This window comes from Ictidomys tridecemlineatus, chromosome 3 (genome assembly GCF_052094955.1).
Source record: "Ictidomys tridecemlineatus isolate mIctTri1 chromosome 3, mIctTri1.hap1, whole genome shotgun sequence".
NCBI classification, from domain to species: Eukaryota; Metazoa; Chordata; class Mammalia; order Rodentia; family Sciuridae; genus Ictidomys; species Ictidomys tridecemlineatus.
Genome location: NC_135479.1, coordinates 50,975,554 through 50,996,514, shown reverse-complemented (window position 1 = coordinate 50,996,514; position 20,961 = coordinate 50,975,554).

The window sequence follows — 20,961 nt, the reverse complement described above, 5'->3', positions numbered from 1 at the left end:
CGAGGGGCGCTCACCCCTCAGGACCCAGAGGGGACCCAGCCGGGGGCGCTCAGCCTGGGGACACAGAGGACACTGGGGACCAGCGGGCGAGGGGCGCTCACCCGCGGGCCCCAGAGGCCACTGCTCCCTGGCGCGCCTGGGGGGCTAACCCCAGAGGCCCGGGCACACCGAGGACCCGCGGGCGAGGGGCGCTCACCCGCGGGCCCCGGAGGACAAGGGGCGCTCACCAGCAGGGCCCAGAGCGCCCAGGAAACTGCCGGCCAGGCCGCCTGGGGCGCTCGCCCAGGGCCAGCAGGCCGGGCCCAGCACCGCCGAAGGGAGGGGTGCTCACCCCCAGGAACTAAGGAAGCCTGATCCCCCGCCCCCACCCCGAGCGCCAGGGCGGCTCCCCTCCACACTCAGGGCCGCCCGGAGCACTGCTGGGTGAGGGGCGCTCACCCCCAGGACCCCGAGCAGCAGCCTGAGCGCTGGGGGGCTGAGGGAGCTCACCCGCAGCAGCAGCAACCCTGGAGAATGAGTGCCTGTGGGCGAGGGGCGCTCACCCACGGGGCTCAGAGTCCTGGGCTCCTTTTGCGGAGATGCCCTCAGCCCCAAGTCTCCCTTACCTGGGCCAGGGTGCCACAGTGGTGCCCTTTTCACGGGTCTCAGCAGGTCCTCCATGAGGGTGGGGAGAGGTCCTCTGCCAAATCTCCCCCCTGGCTCCTGCCCGGGTGGCCGTTGCTCCGGATCCAAGGGTCCCACAGGGTTCTTCCCTGGGGCCCAGAGCGCGCCCGGTGGGAGCGCGCCCGGTGGCGCGTCCCAGGTGATCCCCACAGGCCTTGGAAACTGGCCCCGCATCCACTGGTGCCAGGGACCTCCGCGATCCCGGGCAGGTTGGGGTCGTGCACAGGAGCGCAGCCCCCTGGGCCCAAAGGCCAGAAAATGGTGTGTCCGGCGGGATGGATCCGGGTCCTGGGTGCCCTTGGACTGGAGATCCCCTAACAGTGTTCTCTCGGGGTCGCAGGTTTCCAGCACAAGCCTGCCTGCAGGGCCGCACCAGAGGCCAAAAGCCAGGTGTTTGCCAGTTGGAGCTCTCCACCTTGCTCCAAGTCTCCGGGGGTGGCTTCCTCCACAGGGACTCTTCACCCCTCAGGCCAAAGAGGGTGTCCCAGGCTGGGAGAGAAAGACCCCAGCCACACAGTTCACTCCCCAGGCGCCAGGCGGCCTTAGCGCTCAGAGGAGACTGGGCCCTGGCGGGCAAGGGGAACTCCCCCACAGGCCCAGAGGACACTGAGCCCTGGCGGGCGAGGGGCGCTCACCCACAGGGCCCAGGGCAGACTGAGCACTGGCGAGGGAGGGGCACCAGCCACGGGCCCCAGAGGAGACCCACTGGGCACTGCTGGGCGAGGGGCGCTCACCCCTCAGGACCCAGAGGGGACCCAGCCGGGGGCGCTCAGCCTGGGGACACAGAGGACACTGGGGACCAGCGGGCGAGGGGCGCTCACCCGCGGGCCCCAGAGGCCACTGCTCCCTGGCGCGCCTGGGGGGCTAACCCCAGAGGCCCGGGCACACCGAGGACCCGCGGGCGAGGGGCGCTCACCCGCGGGCCCCGGAGGACAAGGGGCGCTCACCAGCAGGGCCCAGAGCGCCCAGGAAACTGCCGGCCAGGCCGCCTGGGGCGCTCGCCCAGGGCCAGCAGGCCGGGCCCAGCACCGCCGAAGGGAGGGGTGCTCACCCCCAGGAACTAAGGAAGCCTGATCCCCCGCCCCCACCCCGAGCGCCAGGGCGGCTCCCCTCCACACTCAGGGCCGCCCGGAGCACTGCTGGGTGAGGGGCGCTCACCCCCAGGACCCCGAGCAGCAGCCTGAGCGCTGGGGGGCTGAGGGAGCTCACCCGCAGCAGCAGCAACCCTGGAGAATGAGTGCCTGTGGGCGAGGGGCGCTCACCCACGGGGCTCAGAGTCCTGGGCTCCTTTTGCGGAGATGCCCTCAGCCCCAAGTCTCCCTTACCTGGGCCAGGGTGCCACAGTGGTGCCCTTTTCACGGGTCTCAGCAGGTCCTCCATGAGGGTGGGGAGAGGTCCTCTGCCAAATCTCCCCCCTGGCTCCTGCCCGGGTGGCCGTTGCTCCGGATCCAAGGGTCCCACAGGGTTCTTCCCTGGGGCCCAGAGCGCGCCCGGTGGGAGCGCGCCCGGTGGCGCGTCCCAGGTGATCCCCACAGGCCTTGGAAACTGGCCCCGCATCCACTGGTGCCAGGGACCTCCGCGATCCCGGGCAGGTTGGGGTCGTGCACAGGAGCGCAGCCCCCTGGGCCCAAAGGCCAGAAAATGGTGTGTCCGGCGGGATGGCTCCGGGTCCTGGGTGCCCTTGGACTGGAGATCCCCTAACAGTGTTCTCTCGGGGTCGCAGGTTTCCAGCACAAGCCTGCCTGCAGGGCCGCACCAGAGGCCAAAAGCCAGGTGTTTGCCAGTTGGAGCTCTCCACCTTGCTCCAAGTCTCCGGGGGTGGCTTCCTCCACAGGGACTCTTCACCCCTCAGGCCAAAGAGGGTGTCCCAGGCTGGGAGAGAAAGACCCCAGCCACACAGTTCACTCCCCAGGCGCCAGGCGGCCTTAGCGCTCAGAGGAGACTGGGCCCTGGCGGGCAAGGGGAACTCCCCCACAGGCCCAGAGGACACTGAGCCCTGGCGGGCGAGGGGCGCTCACCCACAGGGCCCAGGGCAGACTGAGCACTGGCGAGGGAGGGGCACCAGCCACGGGCCCCAGAGGAGACCCACTGGGCACTGCTGGGCGAGGGGCGCTCACCCCTCAGGACCCAGAGGGGACCCAGCCGGGGGCGCTCAGCCTGGGGACACAGAGGACACTGGGGACCAGCGGGCGAGGGGCGCTCACCCGCGGGCCCCAGAGGCCACTGCTCCCTGGCGCGCCTGGGGGGCTAACCCCAGAGGCCCGGGCACACCGAGGACCCGCGGGCGAGGGGCGCTCACCCGCGGGCCCCGGAGGACAAGGGGCGCTCACCAGCAGGGCCCAGAGCGCCCAGGAAACTGCCGGCCAGGCCGCCTGGGGCGCTCGCCCAGGGCCAGCAGGCCGGGCCCAGCACCGCCGAAGGGAGGGGTGCTCACCCCCAGGAACTAAGGAAGCCTGATCCCCCGCCCCCACCCCGAGCGCCAGGGCGGCTCCCCTCCACACTCAGGGCCGCCCGGAGCACTGCTGGGTGAGGGGCGCTCACCCCCAGGACCCCGAGCAGCAGCCTGAGCGCTGGGGGGCTGAGGGAGCTCACCCGCAGCAGCAGCAACCCTGGAGAATGAGTGCCTGTGGGCGAGGGGCGCTCACCCACGGGGCTCAGAGTCCTGGGCTCCTTTTGCGGAGATGCCCTCAGCCCCAAGTCTCCCTTACCTGGGCCAGGGTGCCACAGTGGTGCCCTTTTCACGGGTCTCAGCAGGTCCTCCATGAGGGTGGGGAGAGGTCCTCTGCCAAATCTCCCCCCTGGCTCCTGCCCGGGTGGCCGTTGCTCCGGATCCAAGGGTCCCACAGGGTTCTTCCCTGGGGCCCAGAGCGCGCCCGGTGGGAGCGCGCCCGGTGGCGCGTCCCAGGTGATCCCCACAGGCCTTGGAAACTGGCCCCGCATCCACTGGTGCCAGGGACCTCCGCGATCCCGGGCAGGTTGGGGTCGTGCACAGGAGCGCAGCCCCCTGGGCCCAAAGGCCAGAAAATGGTGTGTCCGGCGGGATGGCTCCGGGTCCTGGGTGCCCTTGGACTGGAGATCCCCTAACAGTGTTCTCTCGGGGTCGCAGGTTTCCAGCACAAGCCTGCCTGCAGGGCCGCACCAGAGGCCAAAAGCCAGGTGTTTGCCAGTTGGAGCTCTCCACCTTGCTCCAAGTCTCCGGGGGTGGCTTCCTCCACAGGGACTCTTCACCCCTCAGGCCAAAGAGGGTGTCCCAGGCTGGGAGAGAAAGACCCCAGCCACACAGTTCACTCCCCAGGCGCCAGGCGGCCTTAGCGCTCAGAGGAGACTGGGCCCTGGCGGGCAAGGGGAACTCCCCCACAGGCCCAGAGGACACTGAGCCCTGGCGGGCGAGGGGCGCTCACCCACAGGGCCCAGGGCAGACTGAGCACTGGCGAGGGAGGGGCACCAGCCACGGGCCCCAGAGGAGACCCACTGGGCACTGCTGGGCGAGGGGCGCTCACCCCTCAGGACCCAGAGGGGACCCAGCCGGGGGCGCTCAGCCTGGGGACACAGAGGACACTGGGGACCAGCGGGCGAGGGGCGCTCACCCGCGGGCCCCAGAGGCCACTGCTCCCTGGCGCGCCTGGGGGGCTAACCCCAGAGGCCCGGGCACACCGAGGACCCGCGGGCGAGGGGCGCTCACCCGCGGGCCCCGGAGGACAAGGGGCGCTCACCAGCAGGGCCCAGAGCGCCCAGGAAACTGCCGGCCAGGCCGCCTGGGGCGCTCGCCCAGGGCCAGCAGGCCGGGCCCAGCACCGCCGAAGGGAGGGGTGCTCACCCCCAGGAACTAAGGAAGCCTGATCCCCCGCCCCCACCCCGAGCGCCAGGGCGGCTCCCCTCCACACTCAGGGCCGCCCGGAGCACTGCTGGGTGAGGGGCGCTCACCCCCAGGACCCCGAGCAGCAGCCTGAGCGCTGGGGGGCTGAGGGAGCTCACCCGCAGCAGCAGCAACCCTGGAGAATGAGTGCCTGTGGGCGAGGGGCGCTCACCCACGGGGCTCAGAGTCCTGGGCTCCTTTTGCGGAGATGCCCTCAGCCCCAAGTCTCCCTTACCTGGGCCAGGGTGCCACAGTGGTGCCCTTTTCACGGGTCTCAGCAGGTCCTCCATGAGGGTGGGGAGAGGTCCTCTGCCAAATCTCCCCCCTGGCTCCTGCCCGGGTGGCCGTTGCTCCGGATCCAAGGGTCCCACAGGGTTCTTCCCTGGGGCCCAGAGCGCGCCCGGTGGGAGCGCGCCCGGTGGCGCGTCCCAGGTGATCCCCACAGGCCTTGGAAACTGGCCCCGCATCCACTGGTGCCAGGGACCTCCGCGATCCCGGGCAGGTTGGGGTCGTGCACAGGAGCGCAGCCCCCTGGGCCCAAAGGCCAGAAAATGGTGTGTCCGGCGGGATGGCTCCGGGTCCTGGGTGCCCTTGGACTGGAGATCCCCTAACAGTGTTCTCTCGGGGTCGCAGGTTTCCAGCACAAGCCTGCCTGCAGGGCCGCACCAGAGGCCAAAAGCCAGGTGTTTGCCAGTTGGAGCTCTCCACCTTGCTCCAAGTCTCCGGGGGTGGCTTCCTCCACAGGGACTCTTCACCCCTCAGGCCAAAGAGGGTGTCCCAGGCTGGGAGAGAAAGACCCCAGCCACACAGTTCACTCCCCAGGCGCCAGGCGGCCTTAGCGCTCAGAGGAGACTGGGCCCTGGCGGGCAAGGGGAACTCCCCCACAGGCCCAGAGGACACTGAGCCCTGGCGGGCGAGGGGCGCTCACCCACAGGGCCCAGGGCAGACTGAGCACTGGCGAGGGAGGGGCACCAGCCACGGGCCCCAGAGGAGACCCACTGGGCACTGCTGGGCGAGGGGCGCTCACCCCTCAGGACCCAGAGGGGACCCAGCCGGGGGCGCTCAGCCTGGGGACACAGAGGACACTGGGGACCAGCGGGCGAGGGGCGCTCACCCGCGGGCCCCAGAGGCCACTGCTCCCTGGCGCGCCTGGGGGGCTAACCCCAGAGGCCCGGGCACACCGAGGACCCGCGGGCGAGGGGCGCTCACCCGCGGGCCCCGGAGGACAAGGGGCGCTCACCAGCAGGGCCCAGAGCGCCCAGGAAACTGCCGGCCAGGCCGCCTGGGGCGCTCGCCCAGGGCCAGCAGGCCGGGCCCAGCACCGCCGAAGGGAGGGGTGCTCACCCCCAGGAACTAAGGAAGCCTGATCCCCCGCCCCCACCCCGAGCGCCAGGGCGGCTCCCCTCCACACTCAGGGCCGCCCGGAGCACTGCTGGGTGAGGGGCGCTCACCCCCAGGACCCCGAGCAGCAGCCTGAGCGCTGGGGGGCTGAGGGAGCTCACCCGCAGCAGCAGCAACCCTGGAGAATGAGTGCCTGTGGGCGAGGGGCGCTCACCCACGGGGCTCAGAGTCCTGGGCTCCTTTTGCGGAGATGCCCTCAGCCCCAAGTCTCCCTTACCTGGGCCAGGGTGCCACAGTGGTGCCCTTTTCACGGGTCTCAGCAGGTCCTCCATGAGGGTGGGGAGAGGTCCTCTGCCAAATCTCCCCCCTGGCTCCTGCCCGGGTGGCCGTTGCTCCGGATCCAAGGGTCCCACAGGGTTCTTCCCTGGGGCCCAGAGCGCGCCCGGTGGGAGCGCGCCCGGTGGCGCGTCCCAGGTGATCCCCACAGGCCTTGGAAACTGGCCCCGCATCCACTGGTGCCAGGGACCTCCGCGATCCCGGGCAGGTTGGGGTCGTGCACAGGAGCGCAGCCCCCTGGGCCCAAAGGCCAGAAAATGGTGTGTCCGGCGGGATGGATCCGGGTCCTGGGTGCCCTTGGACTGGAGATCCCCTAACAGTGTTCTCTCGGGGTCGCAGGTTTCCAGCACAAGCCTGCCTGCAGGGCCGCACCAGAGGCCAAAAGCCAGGTGTTTGCCAGTTGGAGCTCTCCACCTTGCTCCAAGTCTCCGGGGGTGGCTTCCTCCACAGGGACTCTTCACCCCTCAGGCCAAAGAGGGTGTCCCAGGCTGGGAGAGAAAGACCCCAGCCACACAGTTCACTCCCCAGGCGCCAGGCGGCCTTAGCGCTCAGAGGAGACTGGGCCCTGGCGGGCAAGGGGAACTCCCCCACAGGCCCAGAGGACACTGAGCCCTGGCGGGCGAGGGGCGCTCACCCACAGGGCCCAGGGCAGACTGAGCACTGGCGAGGGAGGGGCACCAGCCACGGGCCCCAGAGGAGACCCACTGGGCACTGCTGGGCGAGGGGCGCTCACCCCTCAGGACCCAGAGGGGACCCAGCCGGGGGCGCTCAGCCTGGGGACACAGAGGACACTGGGGACCAGCGGGCGAGGGGCGCTCACCCGCGGGCCCCAGAGGCCACTGCTCCCTGGCGCGCCTGGGGGGCTAACCCCAGAGGCCCGGGCACACCGAGGACCCGCGGGCGAGGGGCGCTCACCCGCGGGCCCCGGAGGACAAGGGGCGCTCACCAGCAGGGCCCAGAGCGCCCAGGAAACTGCCGGCCAGGCCGCCTGGGGCGCTCGCCCAGGGCCAGCAGGCCGGGCCCAGCACCGCCGAAGGGAGGGGTGCTCACCCCCAGGAACTAAGGAAGCCTGATCCCCCGCCCCCACCCCGAGCGCCAGGGCGGCTCCCCTCCACACTCAGGGCCGCCCGGAGCACTGCTGGGTGAGGGGCGCTCACCCCCAGGACCCCGAGCAGCAGCCTGAGCGCTGGGGGGCTGAGGGAGCTCACCCGCAGCAGCAGCAACCCTGGAGAATGAGTGCCTGTGGGCGAGGGGCGCTCACCCACGGGGCTCAGAGTCCTGGGCTCCTTTTGCGGAGATGCCCTCAGCCCCAAGTCTCCCTTACCTGGGCCAGGGTGCCACAGTGGTGCCCTTTTCACGGGTCTCAGCAGGTCCTCCATGAGGGTGGGGAGAGGTCCTCTGCCAAATCTCCCCCCTGGCTCCTGCCCGGGTGGCCGTTGCTCCGGATCCAAGGGTCCCACAGGGTTCTTCCCTGGGGCCCAGAGCGCGCCCGGTGGGAGCGCGCCCGGTGGCGCGTCCCAGGTGATCCCCACAGGCCTTGGAAACTGGCCCCGCATCCACTGGTGCCAGGGACCTCCGCGATCCCGGGCAGGTTGGGGTCGTGCACAGGAGCGCAGCCCCCTGGGCCCAAAGGCCAGAAAATGGTGTGTCCGGCGGGATGGCTCCGGGTCCTGGGTGCCCTTGGACTGGAGATCCCCTAACAGTGTTCTCTCGGGGTCGCAGGTTTCCAGCACAAGCCTGCCTGCAGGGCCGCACCAGAGGCCAAAAGCCAGGTGTTTGCCAGTTGGAGCTCTCCACCTTGCTCCAAGTCTCCGGGGGTGGCTTCCTCCACAGGGACTCTTCACCCCTCAGGCCAAAGAGGGTGTCCCAGGCTGGGAGAGAAAGACCCCAGCCACACAGTTCACTCCCCAGGCGCCAGGCGGCCTTAGCGCTCAGAGGAGACTGGGCCCTGGCGGGCAAGGGGAACTCCCCCACAGGCCCAGAGGACACTGAGCCCTGGCGGGCGAGGGGCGCTCACCCACAGGGCCCAGGGCAGACTGAGCACTGGCGAGGGAGGGGCACCAGCCACGGGCCCCAGAGGAGACCCACTGGGCACTGCTGGGCGAGGGGCGCTCACCCCTCAGGACCCAGAGGGGACCCAGCCGGGGGCGCTCAGCCTGGGGACACAGAGGACACTGGGGACCAGCGGGCGAGGGGCGCTCACCCGCGGGCCCCAGAGGCCACTGCTCCCTGGCGCGCCTGGGGGGCTAACCCCAGAGGCCCGGGCACACCGAGGACCCGCGGGCGAGGGGCGCTCACCCGCGGGCCCCGGAGGACAAGGGGCGCTCACCAGCAGGGCCCAGAGCGCCCAGGAAACTGCCGGCCAGGCCGCCTGGGGCGCTCGCCCAGGGCCAGCAGGCCGGGCCCAGCACCGCCGAAGGGAGGGGTGCTCACCCCCAGGAACTAAGGAAGCCTGATCCCCCGCCCCCACCCCGAGCGCCAGGGCGGCTCCCCTCCACACTCAGGGCCGCCCGGAGCACTGCTGGGTGAGGGGCGCTCACCCCCAGGACCCCGAGCAGCAGCCTGAGCGCTGGGGGGCTGAGGGAGCTCACCCGCAGCAGCAGCAACCCTGGAGAATGAGTGCCTGTGGGCGAGGGGCGCTCACCCACGGGGCTCAGAGTCCTGGGCTCCTTTTGCGGAGATGCCCTCAGCCCCAAGTCTCCCTTACCTGGGCCAGGGTGCCACAGTGGTGCCCTTTTCACGGGTCTCAGCAGGTCCTCCATGAGGGTGGGGAGAGGTCCTCTGCCAAATCTCCCCCCTGGCTCCTGCCCGGGTGGCCGTTGCTCCGGATCCAAGGGTCCCACAGGGTTCTTCCCTGGGGCCCAGAGCGCGCCCGGTGGGAGCGCGCCCGGTGGCGCGTCCCAGGTGATCCCCACAGGCCTTGGAAACTGGCCCCGCATCCACTGGTGCCAGGGACCTCCGCGATCCCGGGCAGGTTGGGGTCGTGCACAGGAGCGCAGCCCCCTGGGCCCAAAGGCCAGAAAATGGTGTGTCCGGCGGGATGGATCCGGGTCCTGGGTGCCCTTGGACTGGAGATCCCCTAACAGTGTTCTCTCGGGGTCGCAGGTTTCCAGCACAAGCCTGCCTGCAGGGCCGCACCAGAGGCCAAAAGCCAGGTGTTTGCCAGTTGGAGCTCTCCACCTTGCTCCAAGTCTCCGGGGGTGGCTTCCTCCACAGGGACTCTTCACCCCTCAGGCCAAAGAGGGTGTCCCAGGCTGGGAGAGAAAGACCCCAGCCACACAGTTCACTCCCCAGGCGCCAGGCGGCCTTAGCGCTCAGAGGAGACTGGGCCCTGGCGGGCAAGGGGAACTCCCCCACAGGCCCAGAGGACACTGAGCCCTGGCGGGCGAGGGGCGCTCACCCACAGGGCCCAGGGCAGACTGAGCACTGGCGAGGGAGGGGCACCAGCCACGGGCCCCAGAGGAGACCCACTGGGCACTGCTGGGCGAGGGGCGCTCACCCCTCAGGACCCAGAGGGGACCCAGCCGGGGGCGCTCAGCCTGGGGACACAGAGGACACTGGGGACCAGCGGGCGAGGGGCGCTCACCCGCGGGCCCCAGAGGCCACTGCTCCCTGGCGCGCCTGGGGGGCTAACCCCAGAGGCCCGGGCACACCGAGGACCCGCGGGCGAGGGGCGCTCACCCGCGGGCCCCGGAGGACAAGGGGCGCTCACCAGCAGGGCCCAGAGCGCCCAGGAAACTGCCTGCCAGGCCGCCTGGGGCGCTCGCCCAGGGCCAGCAGGCCGGGCCCAGCACCGCCGAAGGGAGGGGGGCTCACCCCCAGGAACTAAGGAAGCCTGATCCCCCGCCCCCAGCCCGAGCGCCAGGGCGGCTCCCCTCCACACTCAGGGCCGCCCGGAGCACTGCTGGGTGAGGGGCGCTCACCCCCAGGACCCCGAGCAGCAGCCTGAGCGCTGGGGGGCTGAGGGAGCTCACCCGCAGCAGCAACCCTGGAGAATGAGTGCCTGTGGGCGAGGGGCGCTCACCCACGGGGCTCAGAGTCCTGGGCTCCTTTTGCGGAGATGCCCTCAGCCCCAAGTCTCCCTTACCTGGGCCAGGGTGGGACAGTGGTGCCCTCTCGCTGATCTCAGCAGTTCCTCCAAAATGGAGGGGTGATGTCCTTTGACAAATGTCCCATCATCCTGCTGAGGAGGAGGAGGGCGTTGCTCCTGATCCAGAGGTCCCACAGGGTTCTTCCCTGTGGTCAAGATAGTGCCTGGTGGCGCGTGCCTGCTGTCCAGGGTCCTAGTGGAGGTGTGCTCACACCCTGGGAAATTGGCCCTGCATCCACTGGTCCCAGTGACCTCTGCTATCCTTGGCGAGTGCCAGTTTTGCACAGGAGCACAGCCCCAAGGCCAGAAAGGCCAGAAAGTGGTGTGTCAGGCGGGAAGTGTCCTGGTCCTTGGGTGTGCCCTTGGAGTTGAGATGCCCTCATGGTGGGTGAGTGGTCTTGGGCTCGCAGGTTTTGTGGACCAGCCTGCCTGAAGGGCCACTGCATAGGCCAAAGGCCGAACAGAGTGTGGGCCAAGAGCAAGTATCCGTGGTGCTCTCCAAGTTTCCCAGGTGGCCTTGACAGGAGCCCTTTTTGGAGAGATGTGCTTGTCCACAGGGCTCAGAGTCCAGGTCACCTTTTCCAGGGTTTCCTTGGCCTCAAGTCTCTCTTATCTGGTTCAGGCTGTGAAATGAGTAGATTGCACTTGTGATGGAGATGCACCCCCCATGTGTCGCAAGGATAGTGAACACTGCTTGATAAGGGGCTCTATCACTAATGTCCCAAGCGGATTGAGTACTCCTGTGCATGTGTCACTCATTCACAGGACCCTTAGGGGACTGAGTACCACTGGGCAAGGTCTTTTGTCAGCAGTTAATTTCTTATTCCTCATGTGAATTCTGCCTTCAATGTTCTCAGATGTCTCTTGTTCTTTGTGACATTAGTGCTGATTTGTAGGTTTCTTGGGTTCTTCTCTGTTCATGGAAACAGGGCCCCGTGTCCTGTGACTTACTGTGTCCTCTCCCCTGGTGGTCTGAGAAGTGTCTCCAGGTAGTCAGTTGAGGCTCTGCCCACCCTCTCTCCTTTGTATCCAGGATGTTATTGATGTCATAATGGGTGGGGGAGGGGCAGGCACAGCTCATTGGAGAGGTGTCAGTGCCCTCAAGGCTGACTGTCCTCTAGTCTAACATTTCATTGGACCTAATGACCTCTGCCCCTACTGGTTCAAGTCAGAGACCTGAAGAGCCCTGGACAAATTCAGTTTCTGATGCTTGTCCCTTGAATTGGATGATTCCATTCAGGGTGCTGTCCTGGGCATCAGGGTTTTGGGGTCACAGTGTAACTCTGGAGTTTGAGAGCCCCAGTTTCCCATCTAGTTCCTGCTGGTGCCAGGGGCATCTCTGCCTGCTGCTTTCTAAATAGGGACCCCACACCTGGTCTCTAAACCTTGTTTCCTCTGTGCTCAGCCCCGGGAAGCCTGGGTGTCCCCTTTCTCTTCTCCCCTTCTCCAGCCCTCCCCAGGCACATGCAGACTGCCATGCTGCACTGGGTCTTCTGACCCCGGCAGGAGTCCCATAGGCTCCTGTGAGGTGCTCACTGAAGGGTGGGAAGACAGTCCCACCACAGGCCTGGGATCTCTCATAGTTCCCAGGGCTCCTCAGCCAGGGGCACTTGTGACCAGGCAGAGCCTGTCTCTCCCCCACAGGCCAGCCCCAGTGTCCCCAGGGCTACAGAGCTGGGGCATGTCCTTATTACCAACTTTCACCCCCGCCACAGACTTCCCCAGGGGGCTGTGGTTTTAAAGGAGCCCTGAGGTGTCTGGGCCCCATGGGGATGGACAGGGACAGTGGTTTGGATGCAGGACAGCAGCCCCAGCTGGGCGTGCCTGGGTACAGAGGGCCCAGGTACCTTCTCCTCCTCCACTTCACTCTTCTTCCTTCCTGAGTTTTTGAAGATGATTCCGAGGGCAGTATTTCTAAACCCCAGACTCCTCAAAGTCCAAAGTAATGGTGTGTTCACATCACAGTGACACAGGCAGAGAGGTCCTCTTGGTGTTGTTTCTCAGAGCCTGGCTCAGGAGCACTTCTCAGCCTGGGCCCACCTTGCTTTGGACCTGGCCATGAGTCCCTTTCCCTTCAGCTCATCTCCTTTGTCGGGGTGAGGAGGGCACTGGAGCTTGGACCCAGGAGTGCTCTACTGCTGATCTGCACCTCAGCCCTCTTCTTGATTTTAGACAGGGTGTCTCTAAGATGCCCAGGGTGGCTTCAAACTTGATCCTCCTGCCTCAGCCTTCTGAGTACCTGGGTCATTGTGCCCAGCCTCAGCCCTCTTTTCTTGTTAAACAGAGACTTTTCTTCAAAATGGCCTAGTGTCAAGGGAAACAGAGTCAGACCTACACTGATGCCAACTAGGAGTCCCAGTGGGCACGTGCACGCGCGCACACACACACACACACACACACACACACACTTGGTGTCACATGTGCATGAGGCTGAAGCTTGGTGGTCCCCACTTTGAGTAGGGCTGAGCAAAGACCCCTGAAGAGGCTGCCCACACCTTGTAGGGTTCCAGAAGTTCACGTGGCTGCCACTCCACCTTCCAGCTCCCAACCTAAGGGAGCTCCAGGCTGGTTACACACAACTCTCTGCAGTGGTATGTGGGTCCCAGAAAGGAGGAAGGCCCACCATGTTTCAGTGAGAGGTTCCCCTGGTGTGGGTTCCCCACAGCGTCTCCCACGAGCGATCCCTATCTGCAGGTGGGGAACTTTGATAGATAATAAGTGCTTTTCTGCCTGGGTTCACAGATCATCACATTTCTTTCTGTCCTGACATACTGAAGGCTCGCAGCAGGACTGGCATACCCACTCCCAAGGACTCTGCATAGCTCTGCCAACTTCATGGATTTCCTGTTGTCCTTGGGAGCCTTGAGCAGGGGCCCTTCCCTCCCCATGGCCTTCTCCAGGAGCCCACCCAGGACCCTCCATGAGAACTTCATGTTAGTTCCCCCTAAGTATTCTGTTGGGAAAAGGCCCCTCAGCAGAGGCAGGTCATGTCTGTGGCTTGATTCCTTCCCTCCCAAAGCCAGTCCCCAGGTGGCCCACCTTCTGGAGTCTGGAAACTTAAAGCTCAGAGGCCCCAGCCCGATCCCCTCCATCACCCAGGGGCCCCAGAGGAGACCCACTGGGCACTGCTGGGCGAGGGGCGCTCACCCCTCAGGACCCAGAGGGCACTGAGCCATGGGCGCTCAGCCTGGGGACACAGAGGACACTGGGGAACGGCGGGAGTGGGGCGTTCACCATCAGGGCCCAGAGGAGACTGAGCCAGGGGCGCTCAGCCTCGGGACACAGAGGACACTGGGGACCAGCGAGCGAGGGGCGCTCACTATCAGGGCCCAGAGCGCCTTGGGGACTGGAGGCTGCCTGGGGTGCTCACCCACAGCCAGCAGGCCAGGCCCAGCACTGCTGAAGGGAGGGGTGCTCACCCCCAGGAACTAAGGAAGCCTGAGCCCCCCAAGGGGAGGCAGGACAGCTCCCCTCCACACTCAGGGCTGCCCATTGCACTGCTGGGTGAGGGGCGCTCACCCCCAGGACCCCAGCGTGAGCACTGGGGGCCTCAGGGTGCTCACCAGCAGGAACCCTGGTGAGTGAGCGCTTCTGGGAGAGGGGTGCTCACTCACAGGGCTCAGAGTCCCAGGCATGTTTCACAGAGGATCCCTTAGCCCCATGTCTATCTTACCTGGGCCAGGGTGCGAGAGGAGGAAATAGCACTTGTGATGGGGATATGCCTTCTATGTGTCCCAAGGATACTGAGCACTGCTTGGCAAAGATCTCTATCACTAATATCCCGGGGGTATTGATTACTCCTGTGCATAGGGCACTATTTGCAAGACCCTGAGTTGTCTAAGTACTGCTGGGGAAATTCCTTTGTCAGCACGTAATATCTTATTCCTCATGTGAATTCAGCACTCGGTGTTCTCAGATGTCTCTTGTTCTGATGTGACATTGGCCCAGATCTCCTCGTTTCTTGGGTTCTTCTCTGTTCATGGAAACAGGGCCCCGTGTCCTGTGCCTCACTGTGTCCTCTCCCTGGTGGTCTGAGAAGTGTCTCCAGGTAGTCTGTTGGAGCACTGCCCACCCTCTCTCCTTTGTATCCAGGATGTTATTGATGTCATAATGGGTGGGGGAGGTCAGGCACAGCTCATTGGAGAGGGTGTCAGTGCCCTCAAGACTGACTGTCCTCTAGTCTAATGTTTCATTGGACCTAATGACCTCTGCCCCCAATGGTTCAAGTCTGAGACCTGAAGATCCTTGGTCAAATTCAGTTTCTGATTCTTGACCCTTGAATTTAATGATTCCATTGGGGGTGCTATCCTGGGCATCAGGGGTTTGGGGTCACAGTGTAACTGTGGAGTTTGAGAGTCCCAGTTTCCCATCTAGTTCCTGCTGGTGCCAGGAGCATCTCTGCCTGCTGCTTTCTAAATAGGGACCCCACACCTGGTCTCTAAACCTTGTTTCCTCTGTGCTCAGCCCCGGGAAGCCTGGGTCTCCCCTTTCTCTTCTCCCCTTCTCCAGCCCTCCGCAGGCACATGCAGACTGCCATGCTGCACTGGGTCTTCTGACCCCGACAGGAGTCCCATAGGCTCCTGTGTGGTGCTCACTGAAGGGTGGGAAGACAGTCCCACCACAGGCCCGGGATCTCTCATAGTCCTCAAGCTCCTCAGCCAGGGGCACTTGTGACCGGGCAGAGCCTGTCTCTCTTCCCCACAGGCCAGCCCCAGTGTCCCCAGGGCTACAGAGCTGGGGCATGTCCTTATTACCAACTTTCACCCCCGCCACAGACTTCCCCAGGGGGCTGTGGTTTTAAAGGAGCCCTGAGGTGTCTGGGCCACATGGGGATGGACAGGGACAGTGGTTTGGCTGCAGGACAGCAGCACCAGCTGGGGATGCGCAGAGTTACGTGCCTTGTTATCTTGAGTGCTGGACTGGCAGAGGCTAGAGGAAATGATGCCTGGTGACAACAGTCCTGCTGAAAACTTAACTTGATATTCCTGGGACTCTGAAGAGAAGAGACAGATGCTCCCTCCAGGGTGCTAACAGGCCAGGTCCTGACAGCTGTCAGTGGACTGTGACACACAGCGGTCTCACAGTGAGGTAGCAAAGAAGAAATAAGGACCTGGAGAAAGGAGGGAAACAGGGAAGGAAAGAGGGACTTCAGCTCTGTACCTAAAAGATTGCCCTCACCTTCAGCCCCAGGCCTATTTTCCTCCAGGCCTGAATTCTTTAAAAGTCCTATAAGTCTTGGAGTCCTGAAAAGCCAGGTAGTTAGTGCCTACAAACTCTGTAGTCCCAGAGCAACTTCACTAGGATGTCCACGGCTGCCTCGCTTTTGTCCTTTTGTGCTTATGGGTTTGGGGGTTTTAGTGACAAATTCATCCTTTGGTTTTGCACACTTAAATTATACATTTGTTTTGTTTCAAAGGAAGCTTTTGGTTCTAGGGCCCTCTCTGCTCCTTTGCTGGTAAGCTTCTCTTATTCAAGGGGACTAAAATGCTCCTTAACTGTGTTAAAGTTACGTTGCTCAAAGGGGACTGTCCACCAGTCCTCAAATTAACTAGCCTGCACCCTTGAATGTGAATCTGCTTTCCTAAATAAATCGCCTCTCTGAAAAGAAAGGAAGGAAGGAAGGAAGGAAGGAAGGAAGGAAGGAAGGAAGGAAATAAATCAACTGTTTGGGCATGGAAGACTTTGATAAAGACTTGCACATAGGATTCTAAAGTGAAGTCATATGACCACGCCGCTTCAGCTTGTTTCAGCAGATCACAGCATGACTCAGATCTAACTGCCTGTGTATAGACTTGGTACTTACATACATGGTGCTTTGGCTCATGGCTAAAATCTTAACGTAGCCGAATCTCTGACAAATGGGTTAATTTAGATTTTTTAGAGAAAATAAAGGTTTCTTCAAAACTGTAACATGTTTATTTAGTTTTGTTTTTGTTTGGGGCTGGGGTTTCCTGTTTAAGGATTATTACTGTGATTTTAGGGTTTTAGGTTAAAGTATTTTCTATGTATCTCAAATTTCATGAGTAGGTAATAAAGAAATAATTCAAAAATGAATGGTGGCCCATTGTTGTGGCAGACACCTATAATCTCCGCAGCTCAGGAGGCTGAGGCAGGAGGGTTGCAAGTTCGAAGCCAGTTTCAGTAACAGTGAGGTGCTGAGCAACTCAGTGAGACCTTGTCTCTAAATGAAGTTCAAAATAGGCTGAGGATGTGGTTCAGGGGTTAATGCCCCTAAGTTCAATCTCCAGTACCAAAAGTAAGTGAGTAAATAAATAAATAAATAAATAAATTTGGTAAGAATGGGATAAATGTTTATAAATATATGCAATAGATGTAAAACATCCAAATAATTTATAAATTAGTTAAAATACTAAGCCATCCTCTACTAAGTATGAATTAAGTACTTGGCTTCTTGAAGTCTGTTGAAAGGTACTGCATTTGGGTCTGTTCCATGTGGTTCACAGATTCCTGGTACAGAAAAACACTGACATCATCAAGGATTATCTGATCTTCTAATAAGTTTGAGAATGAGTATTGTAATTTAAGTGTCTAGGATAAAAAAGACTTTAATTAGAAAGCAATCTCATATTAAAGACATAGTCAGTGGACTTTGAGCAATGTAATTTTAAGATAGTTAAGGAGCATTTTTGTCATACATTTTAAAATATCTGGAAGTCAATAAATTTTTTTAAAGAGAGAGGGGGAGAAAGAGAGCGAGCGAGAGAGAGAGAGAGAGAGAGAGAATTTTTTAATATTTATTTTTTAGTATTCGGCGGACACAACATCTTTGTTTGTATGTGGTGCTGAGGATTGAACCCGGGCCCCACGCATGCCAAGTGAGCACGCTACCGCTTGAGCCACACCTCCATCCCTGGAAGTCAATAATTTGTATAAGGACAAGTTATTGAATACTTAAGCTTTAAAATAGCCACCTTCTATTTTAGGTAGCAGTCAGTTTGAGGGAAACATCTTTTGTTTTGTGGTAGGTGGGCTAATGAAGGCTCTTCTGATAGAGGCAACAGCTCTGGCCCTTTCTGCCTGTTGAGAACCCTTTACTATGTGGCCCAATGCCAGCAGGGACAGCATTGACGGCAGGGACTTCTCTGTTGAGAGCCACAGCCAAAGGGGCCCCAGCAAACTTCCAGCTGCCAGCAAGCTTCAGACTGCCCCAGCAACATCTAGCTGATTGGCTCCTCTGCGGTGATGTTCATTGGGCTGTTTCCCTGCCCTTCAGACTGCCAGCTGATGATTGGCTCACAGCTGCCCCAGCAACATCTAGCTGATTGGCTCCTCCACGGAGCTGCTCATTGGGTGACTTCTTTGGCTCTGCCCACACAACCCAGCCAATCGGCCTCAAGAGGAGGAGGATTGTGGGAGGAAAAGGCTGGTGTTGGGGAGAGAGGCTTGTGGAAGCCGGTGGTGGCAGTTGGGCTCTGAGGGTTTTTCCCTGGAGCTGTTTTGTTTGGCGTTTGTAGTTCTAAAAATAAAGTTAGTTTCCTTTTGACAAGTGGCTCCTGATTTGTGCCAAGCCAGACTTCGGCACTTCTCTCCAAAATGACAGCTGCTGCTCTATTTCTATCACTTCTTGCTTACATTAGATTCTTTAAAATGAACCTTTTAAAATCCCTCTGGTGTTCTAGGAAAATCTTGCAGGATTCAAAAACAAAAATCTTAAGCTAGACCAGGTGGCACATGCTTATGATCCCAGTGACTCGGGAGGCTGAGGCAGGAGGATTGTGAATTTCAGGACTGCCTCAGCAACTTAGTGAGACTCAGTCTCAAAATAAAAATGAAAAGGTTTGGGGATGCAGCTCAGTGCTACAGTGACCCTGGGTTCAATTTCCAGGACCCAACAAAAAACAGAAATCTTGACCTTTTCACACCCAAATCTGTTGTATGTTGTTGTTGGTGATGGTGAGTGACCAGCATTTGCACCTCACATGGCACTGGTCCATCTGGAGTGTGCACATGGTAGGCATTAGAGGGTTTGCAACTGAACTGTGCCCTCAAAGTCCTGTGTTGAAGTCTTGGTCCCCAGGGCAGCAGTGTTCAGAGTAGGGCTTGGGGGAAGTGATTGGATCAAGACAACTCTGACCTCGCTGACGGATCAGTCCTTTACTGGGTCATCTTGGAGGAGAATACTGGAAGGTGGGGAGGAAGGACGAGGGGCATAGGGAGAGGAAGGGTGATCTCATCCTCAGGCCTTCCCTCTCCCTCTCCTTCCCAGCCCCCAAGAAGCCAGCAGCTTTCCTCTGCCAGGAGCTTCCCGTCATGATGTTCTACCTGGGGCCCAGAGTCAATAGAGCCAGTGACCATGGACTGAAACTCTGGAACCATGAGCCAAAATAACCCTTCCTCTTGTAAGTCGATTTCTCTGGTGTTTTGTCACAGGGACAAAACTCTGAGTCATAGCGTCTGCATCGCCTTACAGGACCGTGGACAGCTCCTGTAACGTAACTTGATGATGGGTTCCAGGTAGGTTCAGCCTAAGAACCACTCCTTCTAACCCTCTCTGTCACCCAAGTTAGACCCAAAGGGCCTTTCCACACTGACTTCCCCTCTGATATGGGACCAGATCAGACCAAGGATGAGGCAAATCCACCTCGGCATTGAGGGACCAAACCACCTGGTGGAAGATCAGCAAAGTCTTCGGAGAAAGCCCCTCAAGAGGAGGAAATTGTCAGAATCAAAATGGAGTCACTGGTGTCAGCCCAGAGTCCTGAGGCATCCTGCACCAGGCACAGTCACTGGGCTTCCTGGGCACCTCTGCGCCTGGGCTCCTTCTTGCCTCCTGCTCTGCAGTTGGTGACAGTGCTCTGTGTTCAGGAAGAAACATCTGCTCTGCCCCAGGTGCCTTGATAGGGTTCCCACTGCAGCCCAGCAGCAAATGGCCAGTCAGATGATGGCACTCCAGAGCCCTCAAGACTGAGGAACAGATGGGAATGGGGAGCGGGGTGGACTATAATGGTGCCCATTTAAAGTTAGAAAATTTCTAAGACTTTTTTTTTCTCAGTCCCCAGGCATTTCCTGAAAACCTGTTCATCCTAAATTAGTGTTTGGGGCTACTGGAAGAGAACAAATGAATTCTACATGTTCGAGAAGGATGTGGACTTTGGGAGGAACTACATGGCCTTAATGCTTGCTGACCCCCTCCTCCAATTGAATGTTGAAATTTGTGGAGCACTGGAGAGAGGATTAGGTCAGGGGGGCAGAGGCTATATGGGTGGGATTAGTGCTCTCCTGAAAGAGGCCCAAGGAGCACAGCTTCTGCCATGTGAGAGCACAGCCAGAGGTGATGTCTGCCAACCAGAAAGTGGCCCTCTCCAGACACAAAGTCTTCCAGTGCTATGACCTTGGACTATGAGCCTGCGGAACTGAGCATGAATGTCGGCTGCATGTTAGTCAGACTTGGATCACTGCACAAAATGCCCAATGCAGCTAACTTTATGAAAAGAAGAGGCCAATTAGCTCAGTTTTGAAGGTGGAAAACCATGGCACCTGCCTCAGCTCAGTTCTTCTGAAGGCCTCAGGATGATGGCGATGGGGACCTCAACAGCAGGGGTGTGTTGGAGCAAGCATCACATCTCAAGTGGGGGGCAGGCAGGCTCTGGCCACTGACCCAGGGACTGCCCTAGTGTTACGCCTGGGAACCTTGTTTAGAGCAACTTATTCTTTTATGTCTCCAGATTCCTAAAGCTGTCCACATGTCATCCCTCTCCAGGGCTCTAACTCTAGTCCTGTGGGCCAGCTCTGCTATTCTGTGCCTGTCACATCTGGCTCCCTGGGGATTGCTTCCTGACAAGCAGCCATGAAAGAGCCTTCTGTCACCCCAGGGATTCCTCACCCCCAATACCATTGTCACCTTCTTCCTCCTGGCACCCCTGGAGCACCCGTAGCACAAGACCACACTTTGGTGTAACTGGTCTGGCACTTCTGCCAGCAGGTAGGGACTGGACACAGCTCCTGAGTGTGCATCCCAGGGGCTGCTGCTTTCAGCCCAGAACCCCGAAACACAGGTCCAGGCAGCCTCTGGCCTCCAGCCTAGGGTAACCCCAGGTTCTGGTGAAGCTGGGCCTGCCCAGAGGCCTGGGCTTCCTATCTCAAGTGTCCTGGGCCCACAGGAGTCCTGCAGCCACTTGTGGGGCTGAACATTCTCTTTGTTCTGGTAGCACTGCCACCAAATCAGCTCCAAAGATTTTCTCCTTTATTTATTTTTATTTAATTTATTTAATCAATTCATTTAGTAGTACTGAGGATTGAACCCAGGGGCACTGACTGCTGGGTTACAGACCTATTTTTATTTTATTTTAAGACAGGTTCTTGAAGTTGCCCAGGCTACTCTAAAACTTGTGATCTTCCTCCTCAGCCATCCAAGGTGCAGGGATTACAGGCCAGTGCCACTCAACGGCTGATGGCTTTTTAAAGAATCCTCAGCATCTTGTCCTGACCAGTAGTGTAAGGGTTTGTCAAAAATGACAGAAGGGCAGGGGTCTGGGGGTAGGAAGGACAGTAGAATGAATCGACATTATTACCCTATGTACATATATGACTATAATACCTGTGGGATTCTACATCATGTGCAAACAGAAGAATGTGAAATCAGACTCCATTTATGTATGATACATCAAAGTACATTCCACTGTCATGCATAACTAATTAAAAAAAAATAAAAATT